This window comes from Pinus tabuliformis, chromosome 6, assembly GCF_031772625.1.
Source record: "Pinus tabuliformis cultivar Carrire ecotype Pingquan chromosome 6, CPIR1, whole genome shotgun sequence".
NCBI classification, from domain to species: Eukaryota; Viridiplantae; Streptophyta; class Pinopsida; order Pinales; family Pinaceae; genus Pinus; species Pinus tabuliformis.
In genome coordinates, this window is record NC_142292.1 from 1,876,723,666 (window position 1) to 1,876,747,947 (window position 24,282).

Below are 24,282 nucleotides of genomic sequence, written 5' to 3' on the forward strand. Positions count from 1 at the left end.
AAACCCATACATATGACCACCACACGCTCCAAAGTGACATTCATTTAGAACCCTTTCAGCTTCCTCATGAGTTAAGCAACGTCGAAAAACAGAGTCCAGCCCACGACGATAAAGAGTATCTCCAATAATCCTGAATTGTTGGGACTGGAATCGAATTTTTCGATATTCTGACCTTGAAATTTCTAGCCAAAGGGATTGGGTTTGGAGATAAACGATGATATCCCCATACCACGGATCTAAAGTGCTGATTAGAAACAAGGATCCGTCTGCAATGGGCTCCTCCGCCACAGTTTCCGTGTCACCACGCGGGAAGCCACACATTAACTCCGCAAAAACTAAAGATTTCTTAGACTTAGATTTCTCAAATTCCAAGTCGAACTCCTGCAGGATAACGATCCATTTAGAGTACTTGTCCCCTAGCAATTTCTTGGTCAAAATGTAGATCATAGGGTTGCAATCCGAAATTACTGTAGTTTTACGTAGTAAAATGTAGTGATGAAAACGTTGGACAGCTTGAACAGCTGCCAATGCCAATTTCTCCACATGTGAGTATTTTAGCTCAGTTGGATTTAAAGTTCAACTAAGGTAATATATCACATGGTCAGTTCCGAATTCATCTTCCTGAACTAAGACCATTCCAATGGTGGAATGAGAGGCGGCGAGATACAAGAAGTAATCCTGGTTGTAGTTGGGAGGATGCAACAACGGTGCATGGGTCAACGCGTGTTTGAGTGCATCAAAATGTTTCTGAGCTCTCTCATCCCAATAGAATGGAGTATTTTTCTTCAACAACTGGGGAAACCCTTTGTAACCTCGGCGTAGTTAGGAATGAATCGTCGTAAAAATTTTGCTTTCCCCTGCAAACTTTGGAGTTGGCGAAGACTCGAAGGAGGAGGCAATTTGATGATAGCTTCGACCTTTGAGGGATCAACGCGAATGCCGGCTTTCGAAACTACAAAGCCCAGCAATCGACCCGTTTATATACAGAAGACACATTTGTGTGGGTTCAACTGAATAGATAATGCCTACACGTCATAAATATTGCTCGTAAATGGACGAGGTGATCAACTCGATGTAATGAATGAGCAGGCAAGTCATCAAGATAGGGTTGCACAATGTGCTTGATGTCATGAAACGCATAAGACATCGCCCTTTGAAAAGTTGCTCTGGAATTCTTAAGCCCAAAAGGTAACTTGTAATAAGCAAATGTCCCCCATGGACAAATGAAAGCCATTTTTGGTTGATCGGCAAGCAGAATATTGATTTGATTGTATCCAGAAAAACCTTCCATGAAGGAGAATATTTCACTGCCGGCACAATCATCAATGATTTGATTGATATAGCGAGTTGGGTAATTTTCCTTTGGACAGGCTCGATTAATGTCCCTATAGTCAATGCATATTCTTATTGTTCCCTGTTTTTTGTTAACCAGAACAATATTCGATACCCAATCCGTTAACCGGATCGGATAAATGAAACCTGCTTTCAACAATCTTTCAACTTTTGCTTTAATTGCAGCAGCTTTTCGTGGGTGAATCTGACGCAAATGTTGCCGGATGGGTTTAGCATCCAGGTAAGTCTTGATCTCATGAACAACAATCGCGGGACCAATTCCTGGCATTTCCTCATAGGACCAGGCAAACACGTCACGAAATTCTTGAAATAGGGCCTTATATAGCTGAATTTCGTCATCTGTACATGAGGCACCTATATGAATGTTCTCAACAATTCTGGGCTTAACCGAAATGTCAATAGGAATAGTTCGAGAGATGTTTCCCAAATTTAACTCTGAATCGGGATGTTTCATTGGATTCTGAGGTTCCTTGACATATTCAGTTGTAAAAATTGATGAGAAATCATTTTCAAAACAATCATCCTCAGGTAAAAACGAAGATCTGTGATGGAGATCTTCCCATGGTAAATCATCTACACATAGGATTTCATGAATTTTCTCATCAGAGTGAACAAGTTGAGAAAATGTGGTTAAATCCGAGGTTGATGTGAAAAGTGATTCCTCACGGACCACATTCATTAAGTCATTTTCTGTTGAACATGGGTCGGCAAACGACTGCACGGCTTCATAGGCAATTTCATATGGACTCAAAGGCATGGCATTACCAAATGAGTCTATCTTAGATTCAGAAGGAACGATCCAAGGATCATCATAAACAATGGTGTCTGATGTAATCATATGAATGGTTGCAAATGAAGACGATGCGTTGATCGGAGGAAAAGGAAAAGTTCCCAGTAAACTGGCATCTTTAACTAGTCCTACTCCAACATCCTTATATGGGATAGTCGTTTTACTGACATGCTGAATACTCTCCAAAGAGGCTGGGTCGGATGAAATGTAAGCCAGCTGGTCTATTGTTACGATCTTTCCATTATGTGGGAATTTTATTACTCGAAAGACCGATGAAACAACCGCTGTCATAGCGTAAGACCAACTTCGACCCAAGAAAAGGTTTTAATCTAGAGGGGCATCAACCACCTCCACATCTAGACTAATGGTTTTTCCTCAACCCCTATAGGCAAATCCTGTAGAATGCCAAAAGGATGAAACCCACGGCCATCAAAGGCCTTTAGAATCGTCAGGGATTGATTTAGCGAAGGAGAACCAAGCGATCTCCAACACTGTATCGACATAATACACGTTGAGGCTCCCTCATCAATTACAGTCCGATGAATAGGCCTTTTTTTGACTATCACTAGAATCTGGAAAGCCATTTGATGAGGCAAATGCGGTGTACTATTTTCTAGATCGAAAATCATTAGGTTCGGGTCCTGAACATCAACAACTCCTATAGCCGACAAAAGTAATTTACATTGTGCTGGACATGATTGCAGCACTTCCAAAGCCGACATTGCTGAGGGTGAAACAACTAAATCCTCAACAATGTTATAATTCTCAGCTGCTCTCGCATGTGGATTGAAAGCTGACTTTCGAAGTATACCCTTGGTGGGCGGTTTGATTACCAAGTCTGGATTAGGTTTCTCGATCTGTAGTGGATCGAAACCAGGAGCTGAGGTTGATGGATTAGAATGAGAAGATTCTGCTTCTTTACCATCAACAGGACCTTTACTACCATAATCTTGCGATCGAGTTGCAATCCTAACATGGGACATCATCAGTATGGGTTCTTCATTGGCATTCGAGGATGAACCTATCATCTTACTGTCTTGAGCTGGAAAAGGATCCTTCAAAACAACAGGAGTTTGGGAACCCTTGACAATCTTCGCAACCTCTGCACGATGAGGGCAGTCTCTTGTAAAATTTTCATCATCACAAATGAGACAAGGATAACGAGGTTTGCGCTTTTCATCATTGGATTCCACCTTTTCAGGTTTCTCCTTTGAACTTTTGTTTGTTTTATTCTTCTTCTTTCCTTTCTTCTTCCCACCGGATTTTGATTTGGCTGTAGATGACTCTACAATGTGAATATCGGCAGAGATCTCTACAGAAGAGTCTCCTGTTGGGGAATCAGGCAAGGTTATGATAGGGGAAGAATTCTTGGAAGACTTCTTCTTACTTTTAGTGTTAACCGTGCCAAGCATACCATCGGCGGCATGAGATCCCGAAGGAGCTGCAGTGATTTGATTTTGCTTGGGAAGATCGGGGATTTTTTCGTGTAACGTACCTAACTGAGTATAGACCAAGTCAAGGTACTGTGCTTGAGCAATCACTTGCTCCTCAGTAACAACTTCGGCTTTAGCTACATCTTCAGTGATCTTTGGCAACAAAGATTTTACAAACCATTCGACCAAGATCTGATTCAGAATAAATACCTTCACTAAATGCCATTGACGTCTCCACTCATGAATATGATCTGAAATGTAAGTGGATGTCGATTGTTTTAGCAAAGTTAACAATTCCGTGCCATTGTCATATCGGACTGGCAACTGAAAATGAGTTAAAAATGAGGTTGCTAAGTGACTAAAATTATAAAAAGTGCCTCGCGGTAACTCAATGTACCACTTGGCCGCAAGACCAATTAGAGTGCGCTGGAAAAGCCTAAGATAGATTGAATCATCTTTAATGGAGTTAGACACACACCAGAGGTGGTAAGTCATCACATGGTTCGACGGGTCCTCTCTTGATTTACCTTCGAACTTGGGAATGTCACTGGGCAACTTATTCGGCATTGGCGGCCAAAATGGAAGATAATTAATGGGATCGTTCGTTAGGCGCGACAAGTCAAGTAAGTCCAAAGTTGCGATAAATGGTAACTGCTGATTAGGATCCCTAAAACTCTGGGTCATGAGACCAGCCCCAGGAGGAGGATATCTAGGATAACTAGGAATAGGAATTGCGTTTGGGATATTGTATCCTCCCGAAAAACCAGGATTAACCGGACCATATTGGGGTTATTAAGTTTGTTGATAAGTGTACCCAGGGTACGGTTGATACTGATAGACTGGCTACTGCACAGCAAGACTGAATTGGTACTGTCCCTAGTACGGTTGATAAGTAAATTGTGGTTGACTTGTGACAACCGTACTTAAACCAGGTTGTCCTACAGGCATCTGAACCGAAGTTTGAATCGTAGATCCAGACCGTAAAGATGTCTGAGGAGTAGATACAGGAACAGTAGAAACCGGAGTTGTCGATACTCCAGAAGTAGGTGGGGTAGATTGAACGGATGTTGCGGCAACTGTAGCAGTCGTTTGAGGTGGAGTATGAGGTGTACTAGGTCCAGGCTGAGAAACTACCGAAGCTACAGAAGTTTGAATGTTAGACTGGACTGGTTGCTGGGGTGTACCAGAAACTAAGGGTTTTCCAGTTTGAGATGACAACTGTATGCTTGGCTGCAACACCTGTTGAGCTTGCGATGGATCCCACACTATATTCATTCTAGGGTACTGACCCATAACTGGTTGAGAACACTGAGGACCATAACCGAGTTGAGGGTAGGATTGATAATTGAAAGGTACATTTCCCATTCCTTGAACATATGTTTGACCGGAGGGTGGTTGGAAACCTTGGTTCGAGTATTGACCTTGGGGTTCATACCCTTGAGGCACATACTGATACTGGGGTTGACCTTGAGGTATAAATTGATACTGGGGTTGACCTTGGGGTACATATTGAGTCTGAGGTTGACCTTGAGGAATGTACTATCCCATAGGTATGTACTGTCCTTGAGGTTGCCCCCCAAATGCAAACTGTGTACCTTGAGGTTGCCCCCCAGGCAGTAACTGGCCACCTTGAGGTTGAGGATTGGGAATAGAACCTGACATCATGAGAATGTCTTCTACGCTCAACGACTTAGTACCATTGTTTCCAATTAATAACCCTTGCTCAATGGATTGAGGAGATGCTCCCGAAAAAGTACCAGAAAGTGACTGATACCAGGAGCGAACAGAAGGACCGCCATACAAAAAATATTCAGGCAATTGAGTAAACATGGATGACTATCCTCACATATTTACGGGAGTATAAAAACATCTAGGTGTTGGGTGATAAGGAGCGCGAGGTGGTGAAAAACTTAACCCTGAGTTTTCTAAGAAATTAGTCAAAGAAAGATACCAAGAACTGCTCCTAGGTGGACTATAAAAAATTGATTCACGCTCCCTTAGTTCAATAACAGGTTGATTTTCAGGGATAAGGATGCCTACTTCTTCTTCTGGAGCAAGTTCTTCAATAGCAAGATCTTGGGTGATTACTCTTTCTACCCTAGGTGAACCAAGACCACTAGAAGTTGGAGAAACAAACCCTGATGTCGGAGTAGCAGCAAATTCACTTTCAGGCTCAGATATTTCAGGTTCCTCACCTGTATCACTAGTAGATGAAAAGCTACCAGCAATTTCGGAAACAGACACTGACTGTGGATTATAATCTGCTACTGACGGTTGAAAATCAAGATGTACTATCAAAGAAGATTCTCCTTCTTCAGGTGACCCAACTCTACTGTCTCTAGGAGTTACGAGGACTTTCAAGCCTTCAAGCTGGCTCGGTACTTCCGCAGGAGGTTGGCCCCAAAGTCTACGGGACTTCCTCAGTAACTCAACCACGTTTACAAACTCAGGAGACTGGCCCCGAAGTCTACGGGACTGCCTTGGTAATGTAGCCACAGTCGAAAACTTTTAACTACTTCACACGCAAACAAAGTAAAATCTCAATGAAAAGCACCTAAAGTCTCTAAAGAACAAAACAAATTTGAATCACAAGCCTAAAGAATCTAGGAGATCAAACACACACAAACAGTAACTTTCCGTACTGAAAACACTAGTTGGTGATGAAATCCAACGTCGTAGAGTTCAATACAGAAATGGCGGTTGGAACAGTTACCCCAGCAACCTGCTTAATGAATAGACTGGCACAAGTTCCTCCACTTAACCGTCTCGTGTGAAGAGAACCCCCCAAAAAATCCAAGTGAGTCTAGCCGACGTCTGCTCCAGGTACAGTGGGATATTCCCACCATTGTCACCTCAGGAAGAGTCCTAAAGAATATGGCCACTAAGGTTACCAACTGAGACAAATATACCTGGGGGAACAGTCTACGATCCGATACGCACGCAAGGGTAGAGTAGCATGCTCAATCCCCTTGAAGGCTCCTTGACATAATCCAAGGTTTACCAACAAGTGACCCCAGGCTCCTCGACAATGGTTAATCCGAAGTTTACCGTTTTTAATACGTGAATATCTGGCGTCGTTCCCAATGAGGAAGGATTGATTCCCACACTGGTTCAGACACGATCTCGTGCTTCTCCTTTAAGAGGAGCTTTCCCAGAGCATAAATGCAACAATTGGATTTCTTCCCTACCACAAGATACAACTACTTGTTTGTTTTTATTGTCTTGGAGAGTTAATTACTCTCCTACTCCAAGACACTAGCCTAAGCTAAGTTGGTGTATCAGAGCCCTAGAAATAAAAATGTTACTAGGTGAATTTTACTTTAAGCGTTAATTTTTATTGGTTTTTGTTTAAGTCAAAAGGTGCGGAGATGAAACTCGTGGTATGAAGACTCGACTCAAAATCACTAAAAATGCACCTAAGATGATCTAAACAATCTTTTTCTCTTCGATGAACTTCTAACTAAGAAAGAGTTTGAGAATGCAAATACTTTGTAAACACAAATCTTTCTCAATTCAACAAATTAAAAGAAGAGTTTTTGTCCTTTTCCAATGCACTCAAAACGAGACAACTAGTTATTTCACAAAAAATTCCCTTTTCGTTTCTAAGCACTCAATCACTACAAAACAAACTTTTTCCAAAAGAGATTTTTATATTTTTTAATAAAACACCCAAAACCATGAAAATGACTAACTTTGAGATCTACAAATTGTAAAAACCTATTTGAAGTCAAAGCCTACTAAAAGTCTTTTTTAAGGATGTTTTACTTAGCTAGATGTAAGCTAAGGACCAATTTATGCAGAATCATAAATAAGTCAAGAACAACCAATTTTGTTTTCTTTTTGAAAATGAAAATCCAAACTCTCAAACACAAGCTTTTCGAAGTTTTCTAAAGAGAAAACTCAAAGCGGATTCCTCAACAAGGGGAGATTTCATAAATGGTCAGACTCATAAGAAGGCTGGTAGACACTAAGGTGATCTGAAGTCCCTACAGCTTCTAAGCTCAGAGCCACTACACAACCAAAATGAAAAACAAACCCAACAAGCAAAACTCCTAGGAATTTCACTTAAAACCCTAACACTAACGAAATCAACCTAAGGAAAGCTTCTGACAAGTTATATGCAGGTCTGGGAAGTGGATAACAATTTCTAAACAAACACTAAGCTGACTAATAGAGGAAATCTTAGGGTTTTTCAAAACTTTGACAGGGTCCACAGGCCCACAGTTGACACAGGTGCAGTCCCGCTCTATGCTAAAAGCGAAGCTATGGGTAGGTACGCACTGTGTCAAACGGCTAGGGTGCGGTCCTCTCCCAAAGCTATGAAAAACAAAAAATAACCCTGGATCTACAAACTCTACCCAATTTTACACACAACAAGCCAAAAACAGGAACAAAAACACAGTTTCTCAGGTCAAAGTAAAAACAAGGAAAACAATCAAGTCCCCAGCAGAGTCGCCATTTTGTCACACGGAATAAGTTGATCTTGCGGATAAGATAGACCTTCCTAGAATCTAAAGAAGACCTAATGACAAGCAAACCAACCAGACACTATCTTTCTCGAAATATGCTTTGATAAACAATGGAAAACAAGTGTTTTTAGGGCCTACCTTAGGTCCAACGCAAGCTTGTGGATGCCCTCGCTCCTTCGATCCAAATGAGCTCCTTTGTCGCGAATCTGCAAACACAAACAAGGAAAATAAATTAAATAGCACCTGAAAAGCCAATTGCATAAAACATATTTAACATGAAACTCAAGGAGTCCATGAAACAAATAACATGAGATACTTGTTGAGAAAAATGAGTTTGATTGTATTAATTCAAAAGAAGAAGAACTTTACAACCTTTGCCTTGACGCTGTATAAGCTCCTCCCAAGGTTCAGCAAGAAGTCTCCTCTACTTTGACAAGTTTCACTCACTCCCCAATGAAGCCGAAAAGGTATGTGATCTCTCCACTTAAGCTCAACTAGGAAGTCTTGATTTCACCAGCATTTACCCTAAAAAATGTTCAGCTTCTAACCTCCTTAGCAACCAGCCCAATGCCTGTATTTATAGTGCAATGGAGGGAGGTTACTAGGTCCTCCTTCAAAGGGATAAAGCCCTCCTTCAAAGGGATAGCTCCTCTCATCAAGGGATTAGCTCCTTCTCTTTTGGGATGCATGAACCACCTCAGAGCGAACAATCCACATCAAAATTCCTTCTATAAACCTCTAGAATTAACCCAAAGTGAGTTTTTTAAGATAAAACTTGCACCTTTTGACTTTCACATGGGTCCACACCTACACCGTTAGGGACAGAGCGGGCAGGTCCGTATTTTTTGTACACAGAAGGTGCGGGACCACAGGTGACAGTGAGAGAAAGTGTGGAACCAGAGTTACATTGATTTTTAATGTCTTTCTCTCATTTCCAAAGCTTGACTTGAAGAGCTGAGGTCTGAGACTTGCTTAGGAGGATAGTACAAGTGATGATAGACCCATACTGACTGCAAATAATCATGGTGACGATATTTTTATGTAACAGATTGCCCCTAAAGTGCGAAGTCTGTAGTAGATGAGGATTTCATTGATCATTTAGGAAGAGTGAAGTACTTTATCATTTCGTGGATCATCTTGTGGAGAGCCCGATTGGAACCTGTAAAAACATTCAATGCAAGATATATATATGAGATCATATCATCGCTGAGGTAGGCATTCCCATACTTAGATCAAAACTGACTTAGAAAACTAACTACTACTCTGATACAGGAATGATCTATGATCTTGTAATACATCACAAGTATAGACTCAGGTGGACACAGTATGGACACAGCCATCTGTTTATGAATCATCCATTATATAATGAATACAAAATTCCTCGCAGCGTCGATTGTGGAAACTAGATCCAGGGTCTTCATTTCTACTTCCCGAAACAGTACGATTCTATCCATGCGAATGAATGTGTTGATGTCAAACATGGTAGAAACCACTTGATTACCAGTCAATGATGTAAATTGTTAACAAGTGTGAGAGAAACCACCAGTGATGTCAATGGCTCTCAAAGTGCCTAGTACAATCCATGAGATGCGAATAAATGTGTTGATGTCGAACATGTCACGGAATCCTTTGATCGAAAGTCAATGATGTAAACTGTCGTCAAAGGCGAGAAACCTGCCATTGAGGCATGCAGATCTCAAGGTACCAATGATTTCTAGATCATGTTTCTAGCTAATGAGCTGATGTCAATAGAAAGGGATTCATCGTAGGCAAGCCAACAACATGAAATCATAGATCAAGTTGAATAAATTTAGTTGCAAGGACTGACTCAGGGATGGTCAAGATGGATGACAGATATTTTTCAGATGAATGGCTTATTGGCAGTGACCTCTTGAACACATAACGACACGACAGATGTCTTAATGATGATTGACCCAAAGTTAATACCCAAAAACCGGCTGAAGACTTTCAATGTGGTTTGATCAACTATTAGGCAAAGGATTTCCCAACCCAGGTGAATAAAAGTGTCGTGTTCAAGAGTGGTTACAAAGTATGACAAACAGACTCATTTCTCTCTCTTTTCCCCCACCATTTCTGGCAAGTACCTCTTTATTTTTGACAAGCTTGAGGAGGATAACATTTGCTTGATTATAAGCTCATCCTTTGGATGAGTCCAACTTAGTTTAGATTCGAACCCTAAGAAGGAGTGGTTCGTTCCTGTTTGTAATTGAACAGGTCCTTTACTGTGAAATTTTAACGAGTCCAGAATAGGAGAAACTCGGCGGTTTCCAATTTTAGAGAGTCTGAAAAAACTTAAGAAGACTTCAGGGTTGACCTTTTTCGTAACTTTGTGTCTCCCAAGCCCGAAAAAGTATAAAATAATACTTGAGAGAACCGCTTGAGCTTTTACGACCAAGGAGTACTTTTCGTCATTAGTGCCCTTGATCTGAAAAAGTAAAAAAGCGATCAACGACACGCCATTTTATAACCGATATCGAATTTGAAACGACAAAAATCCGGCAATCTTTTCATGTTTTTACGATCGGAAAAGAGCTGTAAGTGGACCGTCTTTTAATTCTGTTTTAACGAGTTTAAAAGAATCACTCGGCAATCTTTTCATGTTTCAAGAGTCAGAAAAGAGCTTAAAGGTGACTCTAAATGTTTTTTCGTCGAAAATGATAGATTTCGCCTGAATAATCCGTTATCCTGCACAAAAACATAAACATTACTCATACTTGTTTGAAATAGATAAAAATGTCGCAAAAATACCTTTCCAAAGTGAAACATAAACAAATTTGCAATTTATTTACTCAAAAAACTTATAAAAAGGGCCTTTGTCAATTCATTTTTACCGTTTGAGTTTGGGTGAGAAAATAGTGCTTTTGCTCAGAAAACTTCTCGTGAAGATTGCGGAAAATCCAACCGTCGGAATCAAGCATCGTCTTCTCCAGGTAATCCACATCATCCTACTCTTCATTTTTAACTGTTTGATTTTTTGTTTTAGTCATTTATTTCATTTTTGGGAGGGTTTTTAGGCATAAAACCCACGTGCGGGGGCCCGCCGGTTTACCACTGCTGGCCTGCGGACCCCGACTTTTTCTCCATTGGGAAAATGCTTGGGGTCCGCACCTTCCATGTAGACAAAGTGCGGTCCCATGCACTGTGTCTAACCCGGAGGGTGCGGTCCCCGTCGCAAGGGTTTTTAACCCAAAAATTCTCAAAAATGGACCAATCAAAATCATTTCTAGCAATTTAATTTATCCTTATACTTGATGCAGAGAGTACATCATGCTAGATTGGCATGAACGAGAGCATGAGGACGTGGATGCTGCCGCATGGAATCGTCAGCCTTCACTTGATGCTTTGAGGGTGTGCGGCTTGTACAAATTCTGGGCCATTCCTGACATGAGGGCTCAGGTGGATTTCTTACAGTGGATGGTTGACAGATGGAGCGTACAGGACCAGTGCTTCTTCATTGGCGGCCACCAGCTCGAAATCGAGATGGCAGACATATATTTTTTGACTGGTTTGCCTAAGAGAGGCGAAGACTTGACTCTGTTTGGGGCTAGGGCAGGTGGCCAGTCTGTCGATAGCCTCAGGCTAGAGTACTACAACAGCCAGGCTAGAGACAAAGGGATAGACATAAAGACCATATCCCGTCCTGAGCTCATGGTGATTGCGTTCACTGTCACTAGACTCTATGGAGCTGCCGCATTACATATTGCCACCGGATCCCAGATGCATATGGCAGTTGATTCCTTTCGAGGCACCATCTTCAACTGGTGCGATGTTGTGTTGGCCAATGTGAAAGGCCAACTGACCAGGGCCAAGAACGGACGACTAAAGACCTTTGGTTATGGGGCTTTGGTCGTGAGTTTTGGCCTGGAGAGGGTTCCTATGCTGATCTCGCAGCACCTTACTATTGGAGCTGGGCTTCCTCGAGAGCCCAAATTGATGCGATGGGTCGTAGTTATGGCCCGTCACACGGATGAGAGGACAGAGGTTGCTCGATTCAAACCTGAGTATTTCCAATGGCTGGAAAACCAGGCCTTTTCTATTCAGGACTTCCCTTACACTGGGATAGATTTTCGTGGTGACCCAGACATGGTTCTTCCACCAGGAGAGCAGTGGGATGATTCAGGTAAAATCCTTTTCAACATTTTTCGATTTTTATTTTTTTATTTCTCCATCGTCTCAAAACTGATAGTAAAAAATTTCAAATGCAGATGTGGGTCCACAGCGACTAGCCGCTCTCTGGCCTTACGAGAGGAAGCAACCAGTTGCACCCGCGCCAGCCCCACAGGACGAATCAGCAGAGGTTTTGGCCGAGTTGGAGGGTCATCTTGAGTGCTTGGCAAGAGATATTCCTGAGACCACTATAGATGACATTACTCGTCGACTTCAGCGGTATGTGATTAGGGTCCCGGGACCTTTTAGGAGGTTCCTTTGCAAGGTGGCCCGTGCAGTGGTTTCTTGTAAATCATGTTATGGAATGGTTTTAAATTTACATGTATGATTGTTGCAAATGTCTATTTAACATTCGAGAAGCAATTGCATCTGCTAATGTATTTAAAGATCTTGGAATATGCCGATATTAAATATAATCAAATTCACGTTCCAAGAGACGCACTCTCAAAAATAATCTTAATAACACTGGATTTATAATGGCATACACTCTATTAAGCTGTAATACAACGAGTTCAGAATCTACCTCACTATCAAACTCTGAATCCCAAATGAAATAGATTCAGATAATAACTCAATCACTGCACTATACTCGGCAATGTTGTTGGTTGTTTGACCAAGGCTTACCCCGTGCATAGATACTAACTCGTCAGAGGGCGAATAGATTACCCAAGCTGCGGAAGAGATGTTCCGTGTATTACGACAAGCACCATCAGCAAAACCAATGTATATTTGGAGAGGCATCGACATCTGCAATATCAAGAGTAAAACCAAGATAAGCAAGAATAATGACGAAAAACACTCTCTAAGCTAAGCACACTGTTTAAACTAACACACACCAGCTAGAAAGAAAAACTATCCTAACTAAAAATCTCCATACCCATTCTTTTAAGCATAATACCTCTTCAAGTAAAGGCCATTTCTAGGTTTACCCAAAGAGTCCCTGTCAAAGTCAACCAATTCATAGGCCCCTTTGGCTAGCTTCCGCTTGACAACATAAGGACCATGCTGCATAGGAATGAATTTTCTAGCACCTAATTTATCATTAGCTTGATCATAAACTAAGACTAGATCTCCTTCCGAAAAATTTGTAGGGGTCACATTTCGATCATACTGAGCTTTCATTTGTTTTTCGTGAGTCTCGATCGCCAATGCAGCATCACGTTGATTCTCATCTAATTGAGCCAAGTATAACAAATACTTTTCTTCTTCGGAAGTGACTGGAAGTAACTCGATGGCCATTTGCAGTGATGGGATTTCATATTCAATGGGTAACACAACTTCCAAACCATAGACTAGTTGGAAAGGAGTGAACCTTGTTGATGTTTTTACTGAAGTTCGATATGCCCAAAGCGCTGAAAATAGCATGTTGTGCCAATTCAACCGATGAATCCCAATGATTCGTCAGATCATGATAATTAAAACTTTGTTGATGGATTCAACCAGACCATTTTCTTGTGGATAATAAGGGGTTGAACTATCGTGACGTAAACCAAGCTGGCCTGTAAGTTCGGTCATCATAACGTTTCGAAAATGACACCCATGATCAGTGATTATTGCTTGTGGAACACCAAACCTAGCAATTATATGATTGAACATGAAAATTGCAGCTGTCTTGCCATCTCCCTCAAATGTAGGCATCGCCTCAGCCCACTTAGTAAAATAAGCTACCACAAGGATGATATACGCAGGCCCCTAGCCGAGTGAGGGTTACATGTAATAAAATTGATACCCCATTTTGCAAAAGGACCAATGGCAATTATAGGGTGGAGAGGAGCAGGTGGAGCGCGCATCTTTCGATCAAAAATTTTTCTGTTGTGGCATTTTCGGACCACCGTAATACAATCTTTAAATAAAGACGACCAAAAGTAGCCAGCGCGCAATATCTTTTGGGCTGTGGCAAACCCAGACATATCACCGCCACACACTCCAGAGTGACAGTCATTTAGAACCCTTTCAGCTTCCTTGTGAGTTAAGCAACGTCGAAAAACAGAGTCCACCCCACAACGATAAAGAGTATCTCCAATAATCCTGAATTGTTAGGACTGGAATCGAATTTTTCGACGTTCTGACCTTGAAATTTCTGGCTGAAAGGATTGGGTCTGGAGATAAATGATGATATCCCCATACCACGGATCTAAAGTACTGATTAGAAACAAGGATTCATCCGCAATGGGCTCCTCCGCCACAGTTTCCGTGTCAGCACGCAGGAAATCACACATTAACTCCGCAAAAACTAAAGATTTCTTAGACTTAGATTTCTCAAATTCCAAGTCGAACTCCTGCAGGATAACAATCCATTTAGAGTACTTGCCCCCTTAGTAGCAATTTCTTGCTCAAAATATAGATCATAGGTTTTCAATCCGAAATTACTGTAGTTTTACGTAGTAAAATGTAGTGACGAAAATGTTGGACAACTTGAACAGCTACCAATGCCAATTTCTCCACATGTGAATATTTTAGCTCAGTTCGATTTAAAGTTCGACTAATGTAATATATCACATGTTCAGTTCCGAATTCATCTTCCTGAACTAAGACCATTCCAATGGTGGAATGAGAGGCGGCGAGATACAAGAAGTAATCCTGGTTGTAGTTGGGAGGATGCAACAACGGTGCATGGGTCAACGCGTGTTTGAGTGCATCAAAATATTTATGAGCTATCTCATCCCAATAGAATGGAGTATTTTGCTTCAACAACCCGGTGAAACCCTTTGTAACCTCAGCGTAGTTAGGAATGAATCGTTGTAAAAATTTTGCTATCCCCTGCAAACTTTGGAGTTGGCGAAGACTCGAAGGAGGAGGAAATTTGATGATAGCTTCGACCTTCGAGGGATCAACGCGAATGTCGGCTTTCGAAACTACATACCCCAGCAATCGACCCGTTTCTATATAGAAGACACATTTGTGTGGGTTCAATCGAATACGATAATGCCTCCACCTCATAAAGATTGCTCGTAAATGGACGAGGTGATCAGCTCGATGTAATGAATGAGCAGGCAAGTCATCGAGATAGGGTTGCACAATGTGCTTGATGTCATGAAACGCATAAGACATCAGCCTTTGAAAAGTTGCTCCGGCATTCTTAAGCCCAAAAGGTAACTTGCAATAAGAAAATGTACCCCAAAAGCCGTTTTTGGTTGATCGGTAGGCAGAATATTGATTTGATTGTATTCGGAAAAACCGTCCATGAAGGAGAATATTTCGCTACCGGCACAATCATCAATGATTTGATCATATAGGGAGTTGGGTAATTGTCCTTTGGACAGGCTCGATTAATGTCCCTATAGTCGATGCATATTCTTATTGTTCCCTATTTTTTGTTAACCAGAACAATATTCGATACCCAATCCGTTAACGGGATCGGATAAATGAAACCTGCTTTCAACAATTTTTCAACTTCTGCTTTAATTGCAACAGCTTTTCGTGGGTGAATCTGACGCAAACGTTGTTGGACGGGTTTAGCATCCGGGTAAGTCTTGATCTCATGAACAACAATCGCGGGATCAATTCCTGGCATTTCCTCATAGGACCAGGCAAACACGTTGCAGAATTCTTGAAATAGGGCCTTATATAGCTGAATTTCGTCATCTGTACACGAGGCACCTATATGAATGTTCTCAACAATTCCGGGCTTAACCGAAATGTCAATAGGAATAGTTCGAGAGATGTTTCCCAAAATTTAACTCTGAATCGGGATGTTTCATTGGATTCTGAGGTTCCTTGACATATTCAGTTGTAAAAATTGATGAGAAATCATTTTCAAAACGATCATCCTCAGGTAAAAACGAAGATCTGTGATGGAGATCTTCCCATGGTAAATCATCTACACATAGGATTTCATGAATTTGCTCATCAGAGTGAACAAGTTCAGAAAACGTGGTTAAATCCGAGGTTGATGTGAAAAGTGATTCCTCACGGACCACATTCATTAAGTCATTTTCGGTTGAACATGGGTCGGCAAACGACTGCACGGCTTCATAGGCAATTTCATATGGACTCAAAGGCATGGCATTACCAAATGAGTTTATCTCAGATTCAGGAGGAACGATCCAAGGATCATCATAAAAAATGGTGTCTGATGTAATCATATGAATGGTTGAAAATGAAGACGATGCGTTGATCGGAGGAAAAGGAAAAGTTCCCAGTAAACCGCCATCTTTAACTAGTCCTACTCCAACATCCTTATATGGGATAGTCGTTTTACCGACATGTTGAATACTCTCCGAAGAGGCTGGGTCGGATGAAAAGTAAGCCAGCTGGTCTATTGTTACGATCTTTCCATTATGTGGGAATTTTATTACTCGAAAGACCGATGAAACGACCGCTGTCATAGCGTAAGACCAACTTCGACCCAAGAGAAGGTTCTAATATAGAGGGGCATCAACCACCTCCACATCTAGACTAACGGTTTTTCCTTCAACCCCTATAGGCAAATCCTGTAGAATGCCAATTTAATCTCTTTACATAACTGCCATTTTTTTTAATTTCATTTGCATGTGGTTATGCCAGGTCAAAAGACTATACATAACTTATGCAAGAAATTAGAAACTAAATTGCCATACATGATGTACATATTGATTGATTGAACACATCCAACACTTAAAACTCTAGAAGACATCTGAAATCCAAGGTTAGGTGTCGTAAATTCTGCAATCCTTTCTCAGTTATCATAGTGAGACGACCTTGGCTGGCTACAATAGGAAGGCTTTCCATGTGACAAGTTTTTTGTTTGATAATATAGAGAAGGGTGAGTTGATAATATTTTAAAATACTAGAAGCTAACCGATTGATAGATTTGTTAAAGATATAGCACGACAAAACTCTACTGCAAAACTGTGTTTTCTGCTATTATGAAGGACTTGTTCCTAAACTTATCGATATATATATATATTTGAAAATCATGAAATATAACTGTTTGCTACAACCATGTCTTCTTTAATTAACAAATTGGGGTCCAAAGTCAAATTCAGATAATTTTTTTCATGATATACATGTAATCCTTGTATTTCTTCAGCTAATGCTTGTGCATTAACCCTGGTATTGGCACAATCTAGATTGATACTTGCACTTCTTAGGAATATATACATATATATAGGTACATATTTGAGAGCATAATGGTTGGTTGGTATGGTCATCCCCTACCCAATCTAGTATTACAAGTTGGAACCCAAATCTCCAGGGTTAGTCTAATACAAGTCTCATATTATGGTCAGTTATGTGACATCACCAGAACAAGAGGGTTACAATTTTACATGTTATGGTTCCCACAACACTTTCCTCCACTTCTTAAAGGTAGTGTCACTTCGATGTACCCATTAAGCTTCAGAAACAATTATGTGATCCTGTACTAAACAAAGTATTGTCCTACCTTATGCAGAGTGTTGTAGATTTCAGCAAGGAAATTCATCTGGTCTTACATAAGAAATGTAGAGCTACTATATATATATATATATATATATATATATATATATATATATATATATATATATATATATATATATATATATAATATTCTACACAACATACTAATAATTACACACAATACTTAGAGAGATTTTCATGTGACCCTTACACACCTGGTTCACTGTATGTTGCAGCTAACCTAGTGCATTAAGAATAGTCCAAGCATAGGGTTCATTGTGTGTTGTGGCTAACACTTAACATGTTAAGAACAGGTCAAGCCTTCCATACAAAGTTCATCATAACCTTTCATAACCTTAAGCAATGATTCCATTTCAAACTTAGATGGACCAGGTACTCAACATGTTAACAATAGCATTAAAATTGTTGTGTGATTAACATAAGTGAGTCATAAATTTCAAGAGGATAGGTACCAGGACAAGGACAATAACTCACCTCCCAACCACTGACAGGCTACAATTTAGTCCCCTCGTGCAGCTGTCACCCCCAAGCCTAATTCCAGGGCCTGAGAAGACTGTTCTAGGACCAAGCTACCAGATACACCAAGGGTTCTAGGGGTGGCTAGTCCATGGACTCCAAAGGTATGCAACTTCCACCCACCAGCCATTGAGGGAATCTAGAGGTATAATCCTCCACCCTCAATCCATACCAAGCACTCTAGAGATTTAACCTCCAAGCCTGCTGCAAACTGATATACAAGCAAGGAAGGCTAGTCCAAATGTTTTTATACCAGAACTAAGCACAGTCACAATGGCTTACCAAAAGGATGTGACTGACCTCAATGACCTTAGTTCTCTAAATTGGACTTCACCATTAGTCACAACTCACAAGTTGGAATGCTAATCTTTTGGACCATCGATTGTTGTTCCGCCAACCTGCCAAGTGCCAATGGGCACAACATCCACCTCAGTGTTGGTGTCTCAGATCTAATATGTGCTCTTCCTTTTTATAGCACAAGGGTTCTCCTGTAGTTGCCTAAGTCTATGCTAATGTTACTGCTAGCCTTCCATGTTTCATGTACTATGTAGGTATTCCTTGATTTATTTAGTGTACAAGTCACTTGTTCAGCTTTAGAAGTACCTCCCTCTATTCTTTGATTTTAAATCCCGAGTCACCTCCATAGATATAAGATTTATAGGTGGCTGCCCTAAAATGTACCAGAGTCTCGCTATCCAATGCCATGCTCCAAAACGAGGCATACCTTACCTTAGCAACATTCCCATGGTTATAGACCAAATTTGTTGCTTCATAGTAGGTACTAGGAGGTTGGAACAGATTGAGGATATGCACATTTTCTTCTTCTTCTTACCACCCCCCAGAGATCTCAGTGTTTTTTAGTAATCAAACTACAACTGCTTGAATTGATGACTTCAGGTTGTTTTGGGCCTGTCTGGACAAAATCTCCTAGGCCAACAGGGTAATGCCACATACCTCCCTGTTTCATATATTTTTTATTGTCTGTTATTTTTTGTTATAGTGGGTGGCCTATTCACCTCAACGTGCTTCCAACCATCGATGGATTGCTCATTGAATGGCCATATCACTATATATTCTTTTGTTGTCTGTTTTCTTGCATGGTGTTGCAAAGAGTGTTTTCTTGTCCTACATCCTTGCTGGCAATTAAATACACCAATCCCCTACTTGCTCACCTGTCAGCCTCCATGGCTTGTGACAAAACATAAAAATATGTCCATGAAGAGCAATCTTCTTAGCCTTGGAACAAATTGTCCCTTTTTCCCTCATTATATGTCTCTCTCTCTCTCTCTCTCTCTCTCTCTCTCTCTCTATATATATATATATATATATATATATATATATATATATATATATATATATATATATATATATATATATATATATATATATATATATATATATATATATATATATATATATATATATATATATATATATAGACATACAGACACACACACACACACACACACACATATATATCCAAAATATTCCCAATATCTAAAAAGTAATAGGAGCTATCACATGTACCTCCTTTCGATTGATTCGGTTCAACTCCTAACAAACAAGGAACTCTATTGTATAGAACACTAGTAGCTGGATACTAAGACCCAATTCAGTGAATGGGTGGAGGTGAACCAAGTCCACTGTGTATTCCTTTGGGCTTTGGTTAGTTTCTCTAGACTAAGAATAGAAGGCATGAACTAGAGGCCCAATCGAGGGTCGGGGCTCTTTGGGTTTCCGTTGGCGGTCTCAGAATTTAGAAAGAGAGGTGAAAAAAATGTTGTAGTGTATATTGCTTCTCACTGCAATGGTTTTGTTTTAATGATAGACTTTCCCACAGGAAGATGAGGAAGGAATAGGGAAGAGCTAGTGGCAAGCCAGTTTCGGGTATGAATTGCTTTCTGAACTGAGCCATAGATGCTAGCATGATGCAACATTTAAGTGGCATGGTTGGGACCTGCATGCTATGTTATAGAGACAGAGGGAGTGGTGAGGCACGTGGCCCTCATGCGAGGGCCCACATGGTCCACTGAGGCAATTTTTATTTATTTTTATTCCACACATTATGTTTAAAAAACACTAGCCTTTCTTCTCACGATCATGTAAATTGGTTGACAAATATCATACCAACCTTTGTTAGGAGGTGTAGAGGAACCTTGAGACAAAAAATAAGGGTAGGCACATCTATGGCTCACCCCCTGCTTTAACAGGGTATTTTGGGGCCGTTAAAAGTGAAAGATTCTATTTCAAGCCCTCTATTATGGAATTTACATGAATGATATTCGGTCCTAGATCCACGTAACCTACAACTCAATAATGGCCCTCTTTGGCTCTGTTTAAGTCTTCTAGAAACACCCATTGTTATCGGGAAAACTAGTGTCCATTCAGAGATGCTAGTCCCACTAAGATGGGTAGCTATCTTAGAAACAAATAGATTAAAGGTACTTGTGTTTTCCTTTATGAGAGATAGACGAGAGAGAAGCTGAGAACACCAACCTCAGTCTTTCGCTAGTCTCCTTTCTTGTTTCCTCTCTCCTTTGATGAAGCTTTCGCCACTCTTTTCTTGCTTGTCCCACTTCAAAGAACACCTGTAGAGTCAAGGGAGCAAAATACCATCAAAGCATAGAGAACTATAACCATAAATAATGCAGGATTAGATGTACATTAACAATATAAATGCATACACAAACAAGATTCAGAGATATACAAGCATATGGAGGAAAACTCAAATAGCTTTATTGATAGAAGTAGTAGAAGAGAAGACTACAACCAGGCTGTCTAATCCAGCATCATCCTCCCAGCATGAAATCCCTCTTCACCTCATACAAAGCAAGATCACTCAACAATGTCTTCAAAGAGAAACCAACAGCACTTCCTTGCAAATTACAAAATTCCAACCCCTGGATCTCTTGGATGAGGGATCCATATATAGATGTTTACAGGAGAGTGAGTTAGCTTCTGGGATTTTGATTAGTGTCATTTCACTGATAGTTCTTGGTTCCACTTGGAGATTTCATATCTCTTACTCATCCCTGGGCGAATTCAGAGAGGCAAGTGTCATATGAGTACTTTCTAGAAGATTCTCTGGGTTTCCACCTAGCACACTTCTTCTGCCATTTGTCTACTCTCGCTCATCGCACCCTATAGAAGGGATTTCCATTATGCATCGCACCCCCCCATGTAATAGGTGAGATGCATCGCACCCTATGCATGGAGCAGTCTGTATGGTCTAGTTTTGACCAATTTTGAGTAGTTTTTCATGGAGAACTTATGGGAGATGATGTAATCAGCTGACCTTGTTCCTTTAGGGTATGAGAAAACACTTTTAGGGGTTTATAAGCCTTTGGTTTATGGACATATGTGATTGGGGTTTCAGTGCCCAAATATGTCTATAATAGTTGCCCCCTAAAGCATGAGGTTGTAAATCTTTTGATGTCAGGTGAAATGCTTTATAATGAGGATCCAAGGTTTTTCAAACTAGAATGTGACCTGTAATAAGATACAACACAATAGGTTATCCTCACAATATTTTCATGATCTAGTTGGGGTGGGCATTCCCATGCTTAGCTTTATAAATTCATATTCATGTACATAAGACAAACAATCGTCTGTGTGGCAGACTGATGATTCTGGTAGAGCCATCATCCTTTAGTTTGGATGATTATCTGTGCATTTGTGATATACATTTGATGTCTTTATTTTCTTGAATATATCGCAACTCGGATGGATGAAACTAGATCCGAGGTCTTCGAACTCATTTAATCTTCCCCTGAAGTACATGTCGATCCATGTGAAAAGATGTTCTGATGTCAAACATGGAAAGACATCGCCTGATTACCAGCCAATGATGTAAGTTGTTAACAGGCGTGAGAGGAATCACCGATAATGATGATGACCCTCAAGGTACTGCAGTACAATTTTTGTGGTGTGAATACATGAGCCGATTTTGAACACTACGTAAAATATTTTGGTTGAAGGCCATTGATGTAAACCTGTCACTAGAAGTGAGAAAATTGCCATTGAGGCATACAAGCTTCAAAGTACTGAAAGGGTTGTTCCTAAGTCAACTTCTTGGATAATGAGTTGATGTCAAAAAGAAGTGACCTGTCGTAGGAGGGCCTTAATGCATCCCACATCTACGACATGGAACGAAGAAAATGATTTTGTGGAGGTGAAAACGATCAGATGATACAAGGTTCAGGGTGGCGGTCATGAAAAAAGGGAGAGTGAAGGTATTGCAGCGGATGAGACGTTGGCTAGGTTGGTGAATTCTCTGAGTAACTTCTCTTGAACATACTGGCGACACTGAAATGGATTGGTAGCGTTAACCCCAAGGAGGATGGTATGGTGGACCAATGGTGATATGACTAGTGAACGGAATAACCCAACCCAACTCAATCGTGGTGACAGAGTGAAAGTGTCATGTTCAAGAGCAACCTGCTACCAATGAAGCTATTCAAGTTTTCTTCCCTTTTTCCCTAGTCATTGCTAACCAATACCTCTTTATTTTTGTCAAGCTTGAGGAGTATAACATATGATTGTTCTATAATTTTCCCTTCAGGCAAACCTGTTGCTATGTTTTAACGAGCCTAGCGACAGTGAAACTCACTCTTGTCTACATGGACAAGTTTGTCGCTATTGTTTTAATGAGTTTAACGACAAAGATAACTCGGTCCTTTTCAATTTTAGAGATTATAAAAGAGATGGAAAGGTAACTCCAGTGGTCCTCTTTCATAATGTAATCCCTTAAGTTTGAAAAAGTGTAAAATAATATGAAAGGGATGACTTTTCGATAGTTCTAACGAGCCGAACAAGACAAGCACTCGATCTTTTTGTGCAATAATCCCTCAGGTCCAAAAAGATTAAAATCTAGAGGAGGGATGGTACTTTTGGTCACTTTAACGAGTTGGAGAGGCCAATTGCTCGGCAATATTTTCATATTTTACGAGTCGGATGAAAAGAGCTTAAAGGAGACTCGTTTTTTGAGGAATAAGTGATGTTTTGGATAGCAACTGGTTCCAGGTAAGGTTTGGAACTTTTCAATCACGACAGTGTAAAGAAGGTGGATAATAGAATCACTTGTCGCAGTTGTTCCTCAAAAGGGTAAAAAATCAAATGGAGGCATATGATCGGCTAAAAAAGAGTGGAGGTGATGGTAAGAACACGACCAAGGTTCAAAAGCTGATAATTATGTGATCACAAAGATTATTTACTGAAGGTGGGGTTCATTCTATAATGAGCTTGAACTCTATGGAAACACTTGTTCATTGCTAGGTTTTTTTTTAACGAGCTTGAACTTCACGTAAAACTACTCATGGCGAGGTTTATTTTTTAACGAGATTGAACTTTGTGTAAAACTACTCGTGTCAGTCGTATAATAAGGATGTTTCATCAGTAGGTTCATTTTTTAGGGAGCTTGCCCCATGCGCAACTTTGCTCCAGAGCCTTTCATTATGCAAGCCAGGAACAAGTTTAAAGGGTTAAGAGCCTACAAACTAAGAAAATAAATGGTCGCTTTTCACTTGCATGCAAAAAGGTTTCATGCCCCTAGGTATAATGAAATAGAGTCTCCAGGTTACCATACGAAAGTTCTTGCATTAGTAATATTGTTTCATCCGCGTCACAGACAAAACACTTCCTTGGATCTGTCCATCGAAATGGAAGAAGGTGATTCTAGCTCCAATCACCTAACCCTTGATGGAGGAATCCTTTTCCAGTCTGATCCATTTTCCTAGACAGAGAGGATTGTCAAACTAGTCATATTCCAAAGTGGAAACCTACCTTATATCTGGGGTTTTTCTGCTGAAGTAGACCAGGGCACATGCCTCCTGGGTTTCAGTCACAACCACCAAATCACTCATGATCATCAGGTGGACGGACTGGAGATTGATTATACATTCCTTGTTCAAAAAGACTAGTTAGGGATGGAATTTGACTAATAGTTGTGTTTGAACCAGGGAACAAAAGTTGGTCTACAAGCTGGACCACTCTTCCTTCATGTGCAAAATGCATCACTCGAAAGAGTGAGGAAACAATAGCTCCCATACTATAAATGTAGTCACGCCCAAGGAGTAGATTGTTATCTAGAGGTCCTTGGACTACCATCACGTTGAGATAAACAGTTTTCCTTCTCAAAGTTATAGGAAAATTTGGA

The 24,282-nt window shown here is 40.5% G+C and overlaps 1 pseudogene; it reads left to right on the forward strand.

Annotated features, from left to right (window-relative positions):
• The window catches only part of LOC149266655 (conserved oligomeric Golgi complex subunit 5 pseudogene), a 48,313-nt pseudogene extending 29,131 nt beyond the window's left edge, over positions 1-19,182 (forward strand).
• Positions 19,183-24,282: the final 5,100 nt, after the last annotated feature.